The sequence below is a fragment of the Symphalangus syndactylus genome, chromosome 16 (genome assembly GCF_028878055.3).
Source record: "Symphalangus syndactylus isolate Jambi chromosome 16, NHGRI_mSymSyn1-v2.1_pri, whole genome shotgun sequence".
NCBI lineage: Eukaryota > Metazoa > Chordata > Mammalia > Primates > Hylobatidae > Symphalangus > Symphalangus syndactylus.
Window position 1 is genome coordinate 31710432 of NC_072438.2, and position 13707 is coordinate 31724138.

At 39.4% G+C, this 13707-nt stretch overlaps 1 protein-coding gene across 7 annotated transcripts in view; it reads right to left on the bottom strand.

The window, feature by feature from the left end:
• Positions 1-13707, bottom strand: part of PPARGC1A (PPARG coactivator 1 alpha) — a 339704-nt gene that overhangs the window by 183439 nt on the left and 142558 nt on the right. The gene's annotated exons all lie outside the window — the stretch shown is intronic.

Sequence of the window (13707 nt, forward strand, 5' to 3'; positions counted from 1 at the left end):
GGAGGTTTGAGCACGAAAATTAGAAACAGAATCTAACAAGAAGGTTAGGAGGTCAGAGAAATAGTGTAGGACAATGACAGGGAAGCAAACCTTCCTCCCATCCCCCTAGGACATGACTTTCATCTAGGAAAAGTAAGAGCTAAGGAGAGAGCATGTCTGCTGCCCAACAAAGGTTGGTCACTGGTGGCCATATGGCATCATGTGGCTGCCCCAGTGGATGTTCCTTTGGTGTCAGGGAGAAGCCTCCACAGCTGCTCTTGCTCAGATGCTCAACAAGGCTATTTTGGGCTGGATGGGGTCCATGGTGATGACTGCCCAGCCTGGGCAGCTTACCCAGTGTTGCTTTTTAGCATTCTGTTTTTCTTGTCACTTAGCTCTCTACCATACAATTACTCAAATAAGGAAAAGAAGAAGGAAAAAGGGAAGAAGAACATGACTACATCTTATTTTTAGTACTCAAATCAATGGTAGCAACCTCCTGTGCATTTCAATAAGAACTTTGCATATCAAAATCCCCCCAAATAAAGCATAGAAAACATATTAAAATCCATAATGACATTTTTCTGTGCTGTTTTAAAATATGTTTGTTTGTTTTGAAATACCAAAATGGCTCAGCCCAAATTAAAGACTAATTCATTGACAGATGGGCCAAAATAATGCATAAATGCAATAAGCATCCTCAAAAATGTGTGTTTCACCTTATTACCCTCTAGGTCAAAGGATGTTTAGAAAATAACAAGTATCTTTTATTTCAATATATTCTCCTTCCAAAGAACCAAAGCACATTTCAAAGATTATCATGATCACAGGATTCTATAGTGGTAGGAATCTCAGAGGTTTTGCCGCCTTTGCCTATGTTTGAAACTTTTCTGGAAAACAAATTTCCCTCTCTAGAGATAGGGAAAGGATTGGGGAGCAGCTAACTAAGAAATGCCACAAACTTAGAAGTTATAGAGATCCCCAGTTCAACACTAATAATGGCTACCATCTAACTAACTATGCAGACACTAATGCTGAGAACTTCAGAAAACAATGTCATAATTTAACTCTCACAACTCAAGAAGAAAGTGATATTACCCTAGGTTTACCCACAAGAACAATGAGGCTCAAGGACATAATCAGTAAGAAAAGAACATAATAAGAACCTCAGCGTCTGGTCTCTTTTTCAAAAGTAGCATATTAGCCCTCAACCACAAGGGAAAAAGGTCACTCTCATTATTTTAAGCCATCTCTTCTCATCTTCCCTCACCTGGAAGTATTCAGAATCTGCATATAACTATGAATTTGAAAACATATTTCACATCCTTTAATGTTCCTGGAATCTTCCCTAGAGCTCTAACTTCTCAAGCCTCCCCTAATTTATCCAAATTTGTAAAATGTAATCAATGATTTATCAGAACCAGTCTGGGTCTTCTTTCAATAATTAATTTACCAAACAGTAATTAATTTATCAAACATGTGTTAAGTACCTTCTTCTGTCATGTACTGTTTCATCCACAGACATGAAAAAAATACAACCCTGGTCTTGAGGAACTCAAGAGACATGCAGAAATATCTGCATCAATGTAACAAATCATAGCAGAGAACTGTGGAAGACGCTACATGGAACATGGAAGAGAAAACAGTGCCAACTCCACCGTTAGCTTCAGGGAAACTCCAGAAGGAGGTGACATTTCATTTAAGTCTTAAAAGATGAGTTGGAATTTCTCAGGTGACGTCAACATGAAATTGTCCAAGGAAGAAGGACAGATTGAAGCACATTTGAGATTTCCATTTGAAAACATGTTATAGATTCTGCTATCATGTTAAAAACAAATCACCAAACAAAAAAGAAAAATCTCATTTTTACTGACTCACCAACTCTACATGCTAATGAAAATATCAAATGAACAGTAATGGTTCATTGTATGGTCACTAACAGCAGCATCATGAAACAAAATGACATCAACAAAGAAGAAAACAAAAAATTCAATTACTCCAAGAAATGTTTGTAGTTAGTTAGCTCATAGAACTGTCTTGTTCTCTGGGCTTTCTGACAAACTAGATCCAGGCCTCACAGAGTCAGTGTGTAGGATGTAATTCCAATTTGCCTGAGTCTTTCTTGGTTGCTTGCTACTTAAAAATCCTAGCCAAGATTTTCCCCTTCCAGACTCTACAAAAAAAATTTAGCTCAAAATGAAATCAATGCACTTTAAAATCCCAAATGTAAGAAGTATCCAAAACTATAGGCTAAAATGTGGCTTCCTAGAATGTCTCATAAAATTAATGTTTGTTAAACAGATAGCTTGTCAAAAACAGAAACTTGAATCACTGAAAATAGTTTTTCTTAATTTTATTATTATTATCATTTTAGAGACAGGGTCTCACTCTGTCACCCAAGCAGGAATACAATGGTGCAGTCATAGTGCACCGTATCCCCCAACTCCTGTCTCAAGCCATCCTCCCACCTTAGCCTCCCAAGTAGCTAGGCCTACAGGCATGCAGCACAACACCCAACGAATTTTTTTAATTTTTGTTTTTCAGAGACGAGGTGTTCACTATGTTGCCAAGGCTGGTTTTGAACTCCTGGCCTCAAGCTAATCTCCTGCTTTGGCCTCCCAAAGCACTGAGATTACAAGTGTGAGCCACTGTACCCAGTTTCAATTTTTTTTAATGTCATATGTCTAAATGGATTAACCAAACTATTTTTTGGGAGGGAAAGTAAAAATTCAATTTACAGAATGGAGTGTGATATCTGTCAGACTGGATCAGATGGGCCACTGATATAAAGAATTTGGGAATCACCTTCTAAAATCGAAATAATGGCCCACTTTTAACCTCATCCCTGAAGGGACTTGTAGTTTATTTCATTTCACATACACTCATTTGGGAAAAGAGAATGGCTCTGGTGATGGATTTCCATGTCAGAGGGTACCTAGTGTTGGTTTTTAGAGCAGGAATTCTGATGTGAGATCGTTCTAGCTCTACGGGGGTCATGAACCGTCATAGGGCACAATGTCACCACTAAGTGGGCTTCAGATCCATTGATCCTTTCAGGTATGATTTCCCTGGATACATGTTGGGAATTGTCACTGAAGGAACTCACTGCATGCACCCAAGCCACAACACTAACCACCAATACAACCACATCCTAAAGAATAACTATAATATCATTCCTTTTCCTACTTACCTCTACTACTAAGAATGACTTTATCTAGATTTGGAGACTCAAATATCTGCCATCATTTCAGAGAATAGCCAGACCTCTTTGGACTCCCTACTTTAAACTGGATAGGCTTTAGCTCTTAAAAATCAACAACTCAACACCGCATACTATGGGCGGATATAGTCTTTTCACTGTGAAAGATAGTGGGAAAAAAAAGAAGAAAGAGAAGAATCACACTCTCATGGATTTTCGGATTTTTACCTTAATAGAATGATTTTCACATTTCACCTCTTGGCAGTAATCCATGCGTGTTCTAAAACTGTACCATCAGCAATCAACACACAGGCCTCTAAGCAGGGAATAATACACAGGAACCCATAAGAAATAAGGGAAGTGAGTCATTGAATTCACTGAAAAACATTTGAAAATGTCCTTCTGAGAAAGGACTTAGTATCAATATTTAGATTTTATATCTAAATGATTCCCAATATTCTTGTCAATTCTGCATAGGTTAAACAGAACTAGTGGATTTGGCTGTTAATATTCTAAGAATTTTTGTCCGTTTTGCTCTTGTCCAACCTACCTAGACATACTACATTACTATCATCTCAAATAAGTATAGAGTTTAGAACAAATCCCGATCTTTGAAACACCCACATTACTGTTATTTACTTAAAATTCACTTCCACACTTACTGAATCTGTACAGCTCTGTGTTCACCATATCCCATTAAGCACTCATACACTTAGTATTAGCAAATTGGTCCCTCTGGGAATCTAAACTTAGGCACACATAAACACTACATCTTGGAATTCATAATTCTTTCATAATCACCTCCCATTTGGCATCTGTGAACTCACAAAGGCAAGTTTCCTCAGTAAAGATCTGTTCTGAGTCCAATATTTACATAAACAATTTCTGTTTGGAGTGTAGGTTTCTTCATGCACCAATAACCTCTCCATCTATGTTGGTCTCTAAATTTCATGTTAAATAAATTTTAACACTACAGAAATACTTCAAGCAATGTTCACCATTTTCTCAGCACAAAAAGTCATGTAGACACAGTCTAAGAAGGTGTTTTGTGCATTTTTAGTGGAATAAATGTAAATACAATTTGAATTGTAGGTATAATTTGAGTTGCAGGAATAATTGAAGATTTTTTTATGTTGCCTTCATCCTGAGGCTTAAATGTCTTTGGGAGTTGGGACTATTTACCTACTCAGTTCATAGCCCAGCAAATACCCCTGAATTAACTTTAGTCAACCTGAGTTTGTTTCATTGTAAAATAAGTAAGTGTAATTTTGATTTCTCAGTCAAAATGGGACTTTGACTCTGTGTTCTTCTTTTAAGGGTATGCCCACTACATGCTTAAATTCTCTGCTTATTGAATCTTTAGTTATTCAAAAGAATAATGCACAACAGTCCTTTGGTTTAATAAAGCTAGCACACATGAGTGCCAATAGGTTTTGCCTCTGTAGAAAGTAACTTATCCAGATAAATTTAAAGGTTTTGTTTTTTTTTTTTTTTCTAAATACGTACCCTTTGGCTCGAATTTATACAGAAGGGTTTATTTTAAAGGAAACAATTTGAGGGATTTAAGGATATTTGTAAAGGATATTCATGTGACATTGCCTGTGATAGTTAACAAAATGGTAAAACCGCAAGATCTATCAATAGGTTATTGGGTGAATCGGTTGTGGAACATCCATGCAATGTAGAAATGCGATCATGCTTCCCCCTCTGGAAAGTGAAATGTAACTCCTCACCCCTTAAGTGTGAGCTCTATTTAGTGACCTATTTCTAAAAGTACCTTATGAAATGGGGGATAAGGAGTGACTGTGCAGTGGAGAACTCTGGCACCCATGACCTCTGGTGATCAAAGTTAACATCATCATAATTCTTGTTGATAGCATGTCTTCTTGACATGATACGTTGAGAATAGCATTTCACCTCTGTGGCTTTGCTCCCCAAAACCTATAAATCCAGGCTAGCCATGAGAAAAACATCAGACAAATCCCAATAGAGGCATATTCTACCAAATACCTGACTAGTGCTCCTCAAAACTGTCAAGATCATCAAAAAACAAGGAAAGTCTGAGAAACTGTCACCACCCAGAGAAGCCTATGGAGACATAATGATTAAATGAAATGTGGTGTCCTAGATGGGATCCTGGATTAGAAAAAGGACATTATAGAAAAACTAAGGAAATCTGATTAAAAGTAGAGTTTAGTTAATTGTCATGTATCAATATTGGTTCATTAGTTGTGACAAGCATGCCACAGTAATATAAGATATTAAATTAGGTGAGACTCAATACAAGGCATATGGGAATTCTCTGTACTTTCTTAACAACTTTTCCATAAATCTAAAAAGATTCTAAAATAAAAAGTTTATTTGAAAGAATGCAGTCATGCACAATAATGATAAATAAATATGTAGACCCCCTCCAGATTAGGTTAGGTGCTACTCTGTCCTCCAAAGCACCCTGAACTTCTCCCATCATAGGGCACAGATCCCATGTATTTACCTTCTTGTCTCCCTCCAGCTTCATTAGGGCAGAGGCTAATACTATTCTGTGCAAAATCTCCTAACACTACATAACACCTACCAGGTACTTGACATCTGTTAAATAAATGAGTGTATCGTTATGTTGTCAAGTGAAAATAAAATCAGATTCCAAAACACTGTTGATATGTTTGGGCTGTTTCCCTACCCAAATTTCATCTTGAGTTGTACAATAGTTCCCATAGTCCCCACATGTCATGTGAGGGACCTGGTGGGAGGTAACTGAATCAGAGAGGCAGCTTCCCCCATCCTGTTCTCATGATAGTGAGTTAGTTCTCATGAGATCTGATGGTTTTAGAAGGAGTTTCCCCCTTTGCTAGGCACTCATTCTTCTCCTTGCTGCTGCCATGTAAAGAGGGATGTGTTTGCGTTTCCTTCTGCCATGATTGTAAGTTTCCTGAGGTTTCCCCAGTCATGCTGAACTGTGAGTCGATTAAACCCCTTTCCTTTATAAATTACCCAGTCTCAGGTATGTCTTTATTAGCTGTGTGAGAACGCACTAATAAAACTGTGTACCTTGCTCTATCACCTATTAGCTATATGACCTTGGGCAAGTAACTTCACAGTGCTGAGCCTCAGCTTCCTGATCTTTAAAATATAAATAGTCATTGCACATGTCTCATAGGGGCTAGTATGTATAAAGCCCATAGAATAGTGCCAGGTACATTATAATCCCTCTGTCTCTGTCTCTCTCTCTCTCTCTCTCTCTCTCCATCACTCAGATGGAGCAATAAAAAGTCTATATTAGAACTAAACACCTAACATGAACAATATTTGCCATTTTAAGATTTATATTTTCAATTATTTTAAATTTATTTTTGCTTATCTTTGTGCATACATTTTAGGTACCAAAAATATATTATACTTATTAAAAACATTAATGAAAAAGAAAATAAATAAACATGCATGCATATACACCCAAGCCACATAACCCAGATACATAGGATACTGTTCTGTTCCCCAAGGAATAGAATTTACCATGCAGCTGAGAGACAAGGGAAAAAAACCCACTGCTGAGAAGCTGAAGAACCACTTAGTAAAGAAATAGAAGAGATGCCTTAAAAATGCCTCTGATGAGCAGACAAGTGACCAGAAGAAGCAATCATGAGGACAGAATTTGAGAGAAAGGAAAGAATAAGGCTCTGAGATGACAGCTGGGCCTAGAGAATAGGAAGTTGAGTAAGCGGGGAGGGTGCTCTTTGCAGTAGGGACGGCATGAGCAAAAGCACAGCATTGAGGAAGCCAGGGGCAGATAGTGTGATAGGCACAAAGCCTGCCTTATAGATCTGTCCATCAACCTGGGTCTTTTCATTATCCCCAAGTTTGTGTTTTGAAAACTCCTGATTAATAAAGCCCTCACCAAACCTTGCTAACTTGCTACCGTTGCAAGGAAAGAGGAACAAAAGAACAAAAGAAGCCTAACCTGATTTCTGAGTTTGTATTTCCAATGCCAGTGACTCACATGTCATCATGGCCAGCCGCATGTGACCTGCAGATGTGAGTCACAAAAGGCTAGAGATTCAGAACTGGTGCAACCCAGAACAGCTGGAGGTGGACACAAAGCGACAGGCCGGACCCTCCCTCCTCCCCAGGGCAGAATCTGCTGTCTCTATATCATAACTTTGCATGAATATCTTTAAGATACCATGTTCCCAGACAGAGTGGGGGCAAAGCACAGGGAATGAATCTCGCTTCATTAACCTCACAACACATCACGGGGTATATATTCTCTCCCTTTCCCCCAAAACAGAGCACCCATTTTGTCTACCAACAGAAATTATAGACTTTTAAAAATAGATTTTGCCAAACAACCATGTGGGCAAATGCTGACTTGCAGTCTGGGAGATATCTCTTCGTCAGGCCCAGCAAGATTAAAGCAGGTTCTATTTTCATAGAGAGAGAGCCTCAAATCGAAGCACAAGAAAGAAATTCACTTCTTGTCGACATCAAGCAGTGCCCCTCACTAGCCAAGGCTGGGCTGGATCTAACAATTGCCAAAGTACCGTACGCAGATTCAGAGTGGCTTCCGCTTGAAGAATGGCCTCGCGCTGCTACAAATCCAGGACAAGAGGATTTCCCAGTGCCCAGCTCAAAGGACAGAAAAATTCTTTCCTACTCTGGTGTGCCAGGAACTTGACAGTAGAATAATATTAGTAAGAAGAACAGCAAAGGTACAGTGCAACCCAGACATGCAAGAAAGAAAGGAGGACACGAATAAATCCTGCTACAAAAGTGTAGGGGATTGTTTGTTATTTTTTATCTATTTGGTTCCCCCTCACATCCTAGGATGGAATTTATCCTTCAAGCTTCAAGTCTGAGAGTAGTTTTCAGAGGCAAATATTTCTTTCTTGGTAGGGAGATGAAAATATATGTACACACACACACACACACATACACGTATGTAACCACTGTCATTAACTGCTACAAAGATGGTATTTTTTAATATTCTCATGGCACCTCTAGTGTAAATATCTCCTTACAACAATCAAACTGAACCCACAGAGCCCAATCGTGCACTATCTGCCTCTGGCAGGTTGGTACGAAATTTGATTTGTACTAATCAGCCCCTGGCTATTGAAGCATGTAATATACTTGATGTGACAATTCTCTGTCTTACAATATCTACTTTCCCCCCACTGGAGGTTCCCTGGTGCTAGCTAACTAGGAGCAATCACCTCACTGAGAGAATTGATATAAAGAAGGGTCAGGTTCAAAGCCCAATAATAATGAAGATGAAAATGATGATTCTACGAGTACTGATACAAAACCTAGCAATGAATATATATTGTGTGCCTACTGTGTGCCAAGCACTGTAGTAAGTGCTTTACATGGATTAGCTCATTTTACCCTCAAAATAATCCTGTAAGGCAGACATAATTATAGTCACTGTTATATAGTGAGATATATAGCTATATAAAACGGTGATGGAGAAAATGGAGACTTAAAGAATTTTATCAGTCTGCTCAATGTCACGTTGCTGGTAACAAGTGAAGCTAGGATTTGAACTGGGCAGTGTAACCCCAGCACCTGCATCTTCATCCACCCCTCAGCTCATACCCATATCCTCCTCAAGGATATCTGCTCTTGCCCTACTCTCTAAAGCTTGTTGACAACCCTTTACTGCAGACAGAAAACCAATAGCCACTAAATCAAGACATGGCCCCTCTGTTTCACAGCCATTAGATGTGGAGACTGCACTCCATGGAGATCACGCTTCTCTATGCCCAACACAAGAGCTGACATCCTCAGGTTCCTGGCTTTGTCCATTGCACCCTGGGCGTGTGGCTGCCTGTTAGAGCAGCCTTGCAGAGAGGAGCTCCATAATTGCCAGTGTGGGAGGCAGAGAGTGGGCACAGGGAAATTATATGGTTTTCCTTCCTCCCTGCTGTCCTGGGCTCCATATTGCTTTTTCTCCATCTCAGAAGCTCAGCAGGAACTGTGGAACCAAGTGGGGACATGAGAGCCCAGTCTTTCCTTGGTTATGACAGTCCCTCAGGAAGAGCTTTCTTATTGTGCCACTCAGCTTAAGTTTCCATTTGGGAAAGACCGCTCTGTGTTCGCATGCCTTCTGAATTCTCATCAGCCAAGAACGCAGCCACACTCTTCTCCGACTGCAAACTTCTGTTCTGGAATGACTGCTCTTCTTTTACTTTTAAATTCAATCATCTATTCAACAAATGTTTACTGAGTAGGTCCCGGGAACCATGTGGTTGGGATACATGATGAATAAAACCCTGTTGCTTCCCTCAAGGGGCTCAGCATTTAGTAGAAAATACAAAACCATTGTTCCTTCCTCTAAAAATGTATATTAATTTTCTTCTATGTAATACTATTTGTCTAGATGGGGAAGAAAGGAGGCGACAGGAGGGAGGCAGGAAGACAACAAGGCATTTACTAAGACTCCTGTGTCGTGCTTCCTGTCATAGATGCTTGACATGTATTTCAGCCTTTCTACAGTTCTGAGAGGCAGGTACTGTAGCTCCCATTTTTATAGCCTACTGAGGTAGAGAGAGGCTCAGCAACACGTTTTCTCAAGGCAATGAAAACTTTGGTTTCTCTCTAGGAGGCCCTTTGGGCTGAAATCTCATTGGAAAAGGAAGTAGTTAGAGACTTGGTCTTGAACTTGAATTTGCAGAGTGAGCTCATTGTCCTTGTCTAGGGACAACACACATCCCAGTGTGCTCTGAATAATTCCACTTCATGCCTGTGGTCCCTGAGTAATTATTACAAACTCCTCTTTTCATTCTCAAATGTCCCATTTTTATGATAAATTATATGATCACCCTATTTTCATTTCAATTTTACTTTCATTTGAGGTGGCATGGAGAAGCCTGATGGACTTTGTTGGAACTAAAGTCTTTGTTTCCCAAGCCAGCGCTTAGGAGTGCTCAGATCTAAAAGGCTAGTGACCAACCTGAAAGGGCTTCTTCCTCAAATTATCAGACTCTGAACCCAGTGCTCTTTCCCTTAGCACCTATGAGAATCATAACTGGATGTAGACTTAGAATCTAACTCTTAAACCATGTTACTCTCTATTTGCCTAAACTAGTTTTCTTCTTCATTTTTAAAGTCACAGGCAAATGGATAGCTTCATAGCACAGCACTGATTCAATGAAGATCATTAATGAGTTAGCTGCCCATTATTAGGAAATCAAAATACAGATCAATTAACAGACCACTCAGAAACTCAAGGAGTTTGAGTATGTATGTACTACATACATAGACCAAGTACAATATTACCTTCCTGCAAAACATGTCAATGTGATTTCTAATTTTTAAAGCACATTTGGAGTAACATGCACAAAAGAAACAAAGAAAACATAACGACACTTGCAACCATCAATTCTCTCTGTGCTGGGCTGTTCCATTATGGAAGTCCCACAGCACCAAGCACAGCACTAAATTATGTACAGGTAGTGGCTGGCTATAGCTGCCAGCCAGCTTTCAGCAACATCCCCCATATGGCTAGGAACACTTGTGCCAGTTAATTAGCACTGGCATTAATCGAGAGAAGGAACATTGACCAGGACATCGAGGTTATCCTTAGACTATTTAAATACGTCATGTGATCACTCGTTCCATCTGTTATCAACATACTTCACACTTAATCCAGTAAATAAACTCCCAACCATTTTAAGCAAATGGATTCCATTTTGCCAGGCCTCCGTAGACTTTGCAAATCTCAAGATGTCTTCTTCCTCTAGAACCTACATTGTGAGGTGTCACAAGGTTCAATGACACAGCCTGATGTGAATTCAAGGACAAGAGTCACCCCTTCCCCCACAATCTATGAAACTCTGGGGCAGCATCCACAAGTGGTGGGGGAATAAAAACAAGCACATGCCATCACTCATTCAAATGCATATTTTTCACTTTGCAACTACCCTACAAATCTGCCTTGTTTTCTTTCCTTGCTCAGAATTCTGCTGAAAGCACATAGAAAATAAAGCCTATTATTCAAATTAACTTCACCGTGCACTAAAAATGTGGCTGAGTTTAGATGGAAACCCATTTTAAAAGTGCTCTCCTATGAAATGGATGATGCCCGGCAAGGTATAAAGAACTTGGGCATTTAGAAAGGCAGATAGGAAATAGCCTAATCTCAAAACACTTCATTGGCAAATTGACTCATCATTAGGTATAGACCCAAAGTAGATTTCAAATCCACTTTCTAGAAAGGTATATATTCCATACATCTTCAAGAATACTGATATAAATCTTCCCTGAGAATCTTATTATCTTTGATATAGTGTTCTCTTGCCCTAAGAGAAGTTATATTCATTATCTCATCAATCTCTAGCACTTCTGTACCCACCTCTTCTATAAACTTCCTTCCTCTCCAACCCTATCTCCCAAACCAACTCCTGGTAAATTGACAAAAAGGTACATCATTTGCCCAGTACACAAGATGGCCTTTAAAGGACGATCAAAACCTCATCAAAGCTGTAGGAGGTAACAAGCACTGGTCGATGCAAGTAAAAGTAATAAACCTGATCATGATGAAGCCTCTCTCAGTGCTGAAATGTATCTTGTAATGATTTATAGAAAACACTGGACCTGACTCAGGAATACCAGGGTTCAAATCCAGCTTCCCCCAAAATGGTTACCTTTGGAAAATTATTTGATCTTTGCTTGCCATAAGTTAACAATTAAGATCCCACCTCAAGAGTGGATGTAAGGATCCTGTGCAATAATGGACATTGTTATTACCATCTTTCTTGCTGTGGACTTGGTGTGAGTGATAATCATGGTTAGTTCTCTTCCTTATACTTTATGTAAAACATATTACCTAATCTGCCCTTTAGTCTTAACAAAAAGTACAACTTACACTTTCAGGTAGTTTAGTGTGATGAAGCAGACACTTACTGGTCTAATTTTACCCCAAGCACAGGGAAAACCCAAAAGTCATCTCAGGAGCCAATTAATCAGAAAGAGATAATTAAATTTTACACATTGGACTAAGTTTTAACTAGGACACTAAGGCTACCTTGAGGATTACGTAGTCCTCTCTACTTTGGGGGAAATGCAATTTTTGCAATTATACAATTGTTCAGTTCAACAAATACTTATTGATGATTTGCTACATGCCAGAGCGTGCACACTCTGGATACTAATAAGAATTAGACCCTCTCTCTGACTCTGAAAGACCCCCAGTCCAGTAGGTTGAGTCAAACACACAGATTTTGATGTATAAATGATAACACAGAGGTACACAGGGAATTAGGGGATGGTTTCCTACGAAGAATGCTGGGACCAAGCCAAGTGAGTAAGAGTTATATGCATGATGAGAAGCGGGAAGGGTATGCCAGGCAGAGGGAACAGCACAAACAAACCCTATAAGTGCTTATACAGAGAGCTACATGTTGGTCATTTTTACTAGAAAATAAACATAAAGGAGCAGAGTCTGGAACATGAGGCTAGAGAGTATGAGAAACAGCTCACCCATGAATAGGAGATATAATGCCATGCATTACCAAAGGATTCTTTACTTTCCCAGCAATTCATCCCATGGTTTTTATTAAAGATCAAAACACACAAGAAAAATGTGTTCCAGTTTGTAAAACCCAAATGTATAACAGATTTCAAAGAAAACGTCCATTACCCAAATAAGGAACAGCAGGATACATGAATGTCAGGGATGAGAGTCTCAGGAGAGCCTTTGGCTAAAACTCACAAAAACCTACATCTGAGTTAGATGAAGCATTTAGAGCTTAACCATCCCTCTCCTAAACTCTTCAATTTATTGACTTTAGTAATTTCAGGTCTCTCAATCTAGAACCCATTCATGAAAAATAAGTTCTCTTCCCTCTGCCCTACCAGAAAAGCTTTTACTTTCACTTCCAAGACGTTTCAGGAGTCTAATGATCATATTCATTCATCAGTAATATGTGTAAATATTTGAACAGTTATTAATGAAAGCTCATGATGAAAGGTAGTTGTTCATCTGGAAAGTGTCTGTAGATTGAATGATTCTGTTTATAACTTGTGTTCATTTCCTCCCACTTCCCCATCATATTTACTGCCTGGGCCACCCTGGCCCATGGTCACTCTGTGTTCTGTTCCTTGTTCTGATTGAGGCTATTGTACAAACCAAACTCTGGAGCACAACTTTAAATGCCATATTGCATTTCATTCTTCTCAGAATCTACCACTAGAAGAAACTCTTGGGTTCGTAGCCTCATAGGAGTCTCTAAGAAAGAATCCAAAACACAAAAGTACACATTTAAATCATCTGAAAGAGAAAACAGTCACCCTTTATTCTTTTCTCCCCACTCCCTCCCCATTCCATTCTCGTTCTCCGCTCTGCATCTTGGAGGCCCATATACAGCCTCCTCTAGGTGCTTTTACCTGCTGGCTTCCTGATGGCTTCAGCCAATGGGAAGCACTGCCAGAAAACCAGGAAGTGGGGTGGGAGAGGGCTCAAGGCACCTCTTTCTCACTTCCTCCCTGCTCCTGGGCTACCTCTCTAGAGGCATCTCTGTTGTTCTACAACTTTA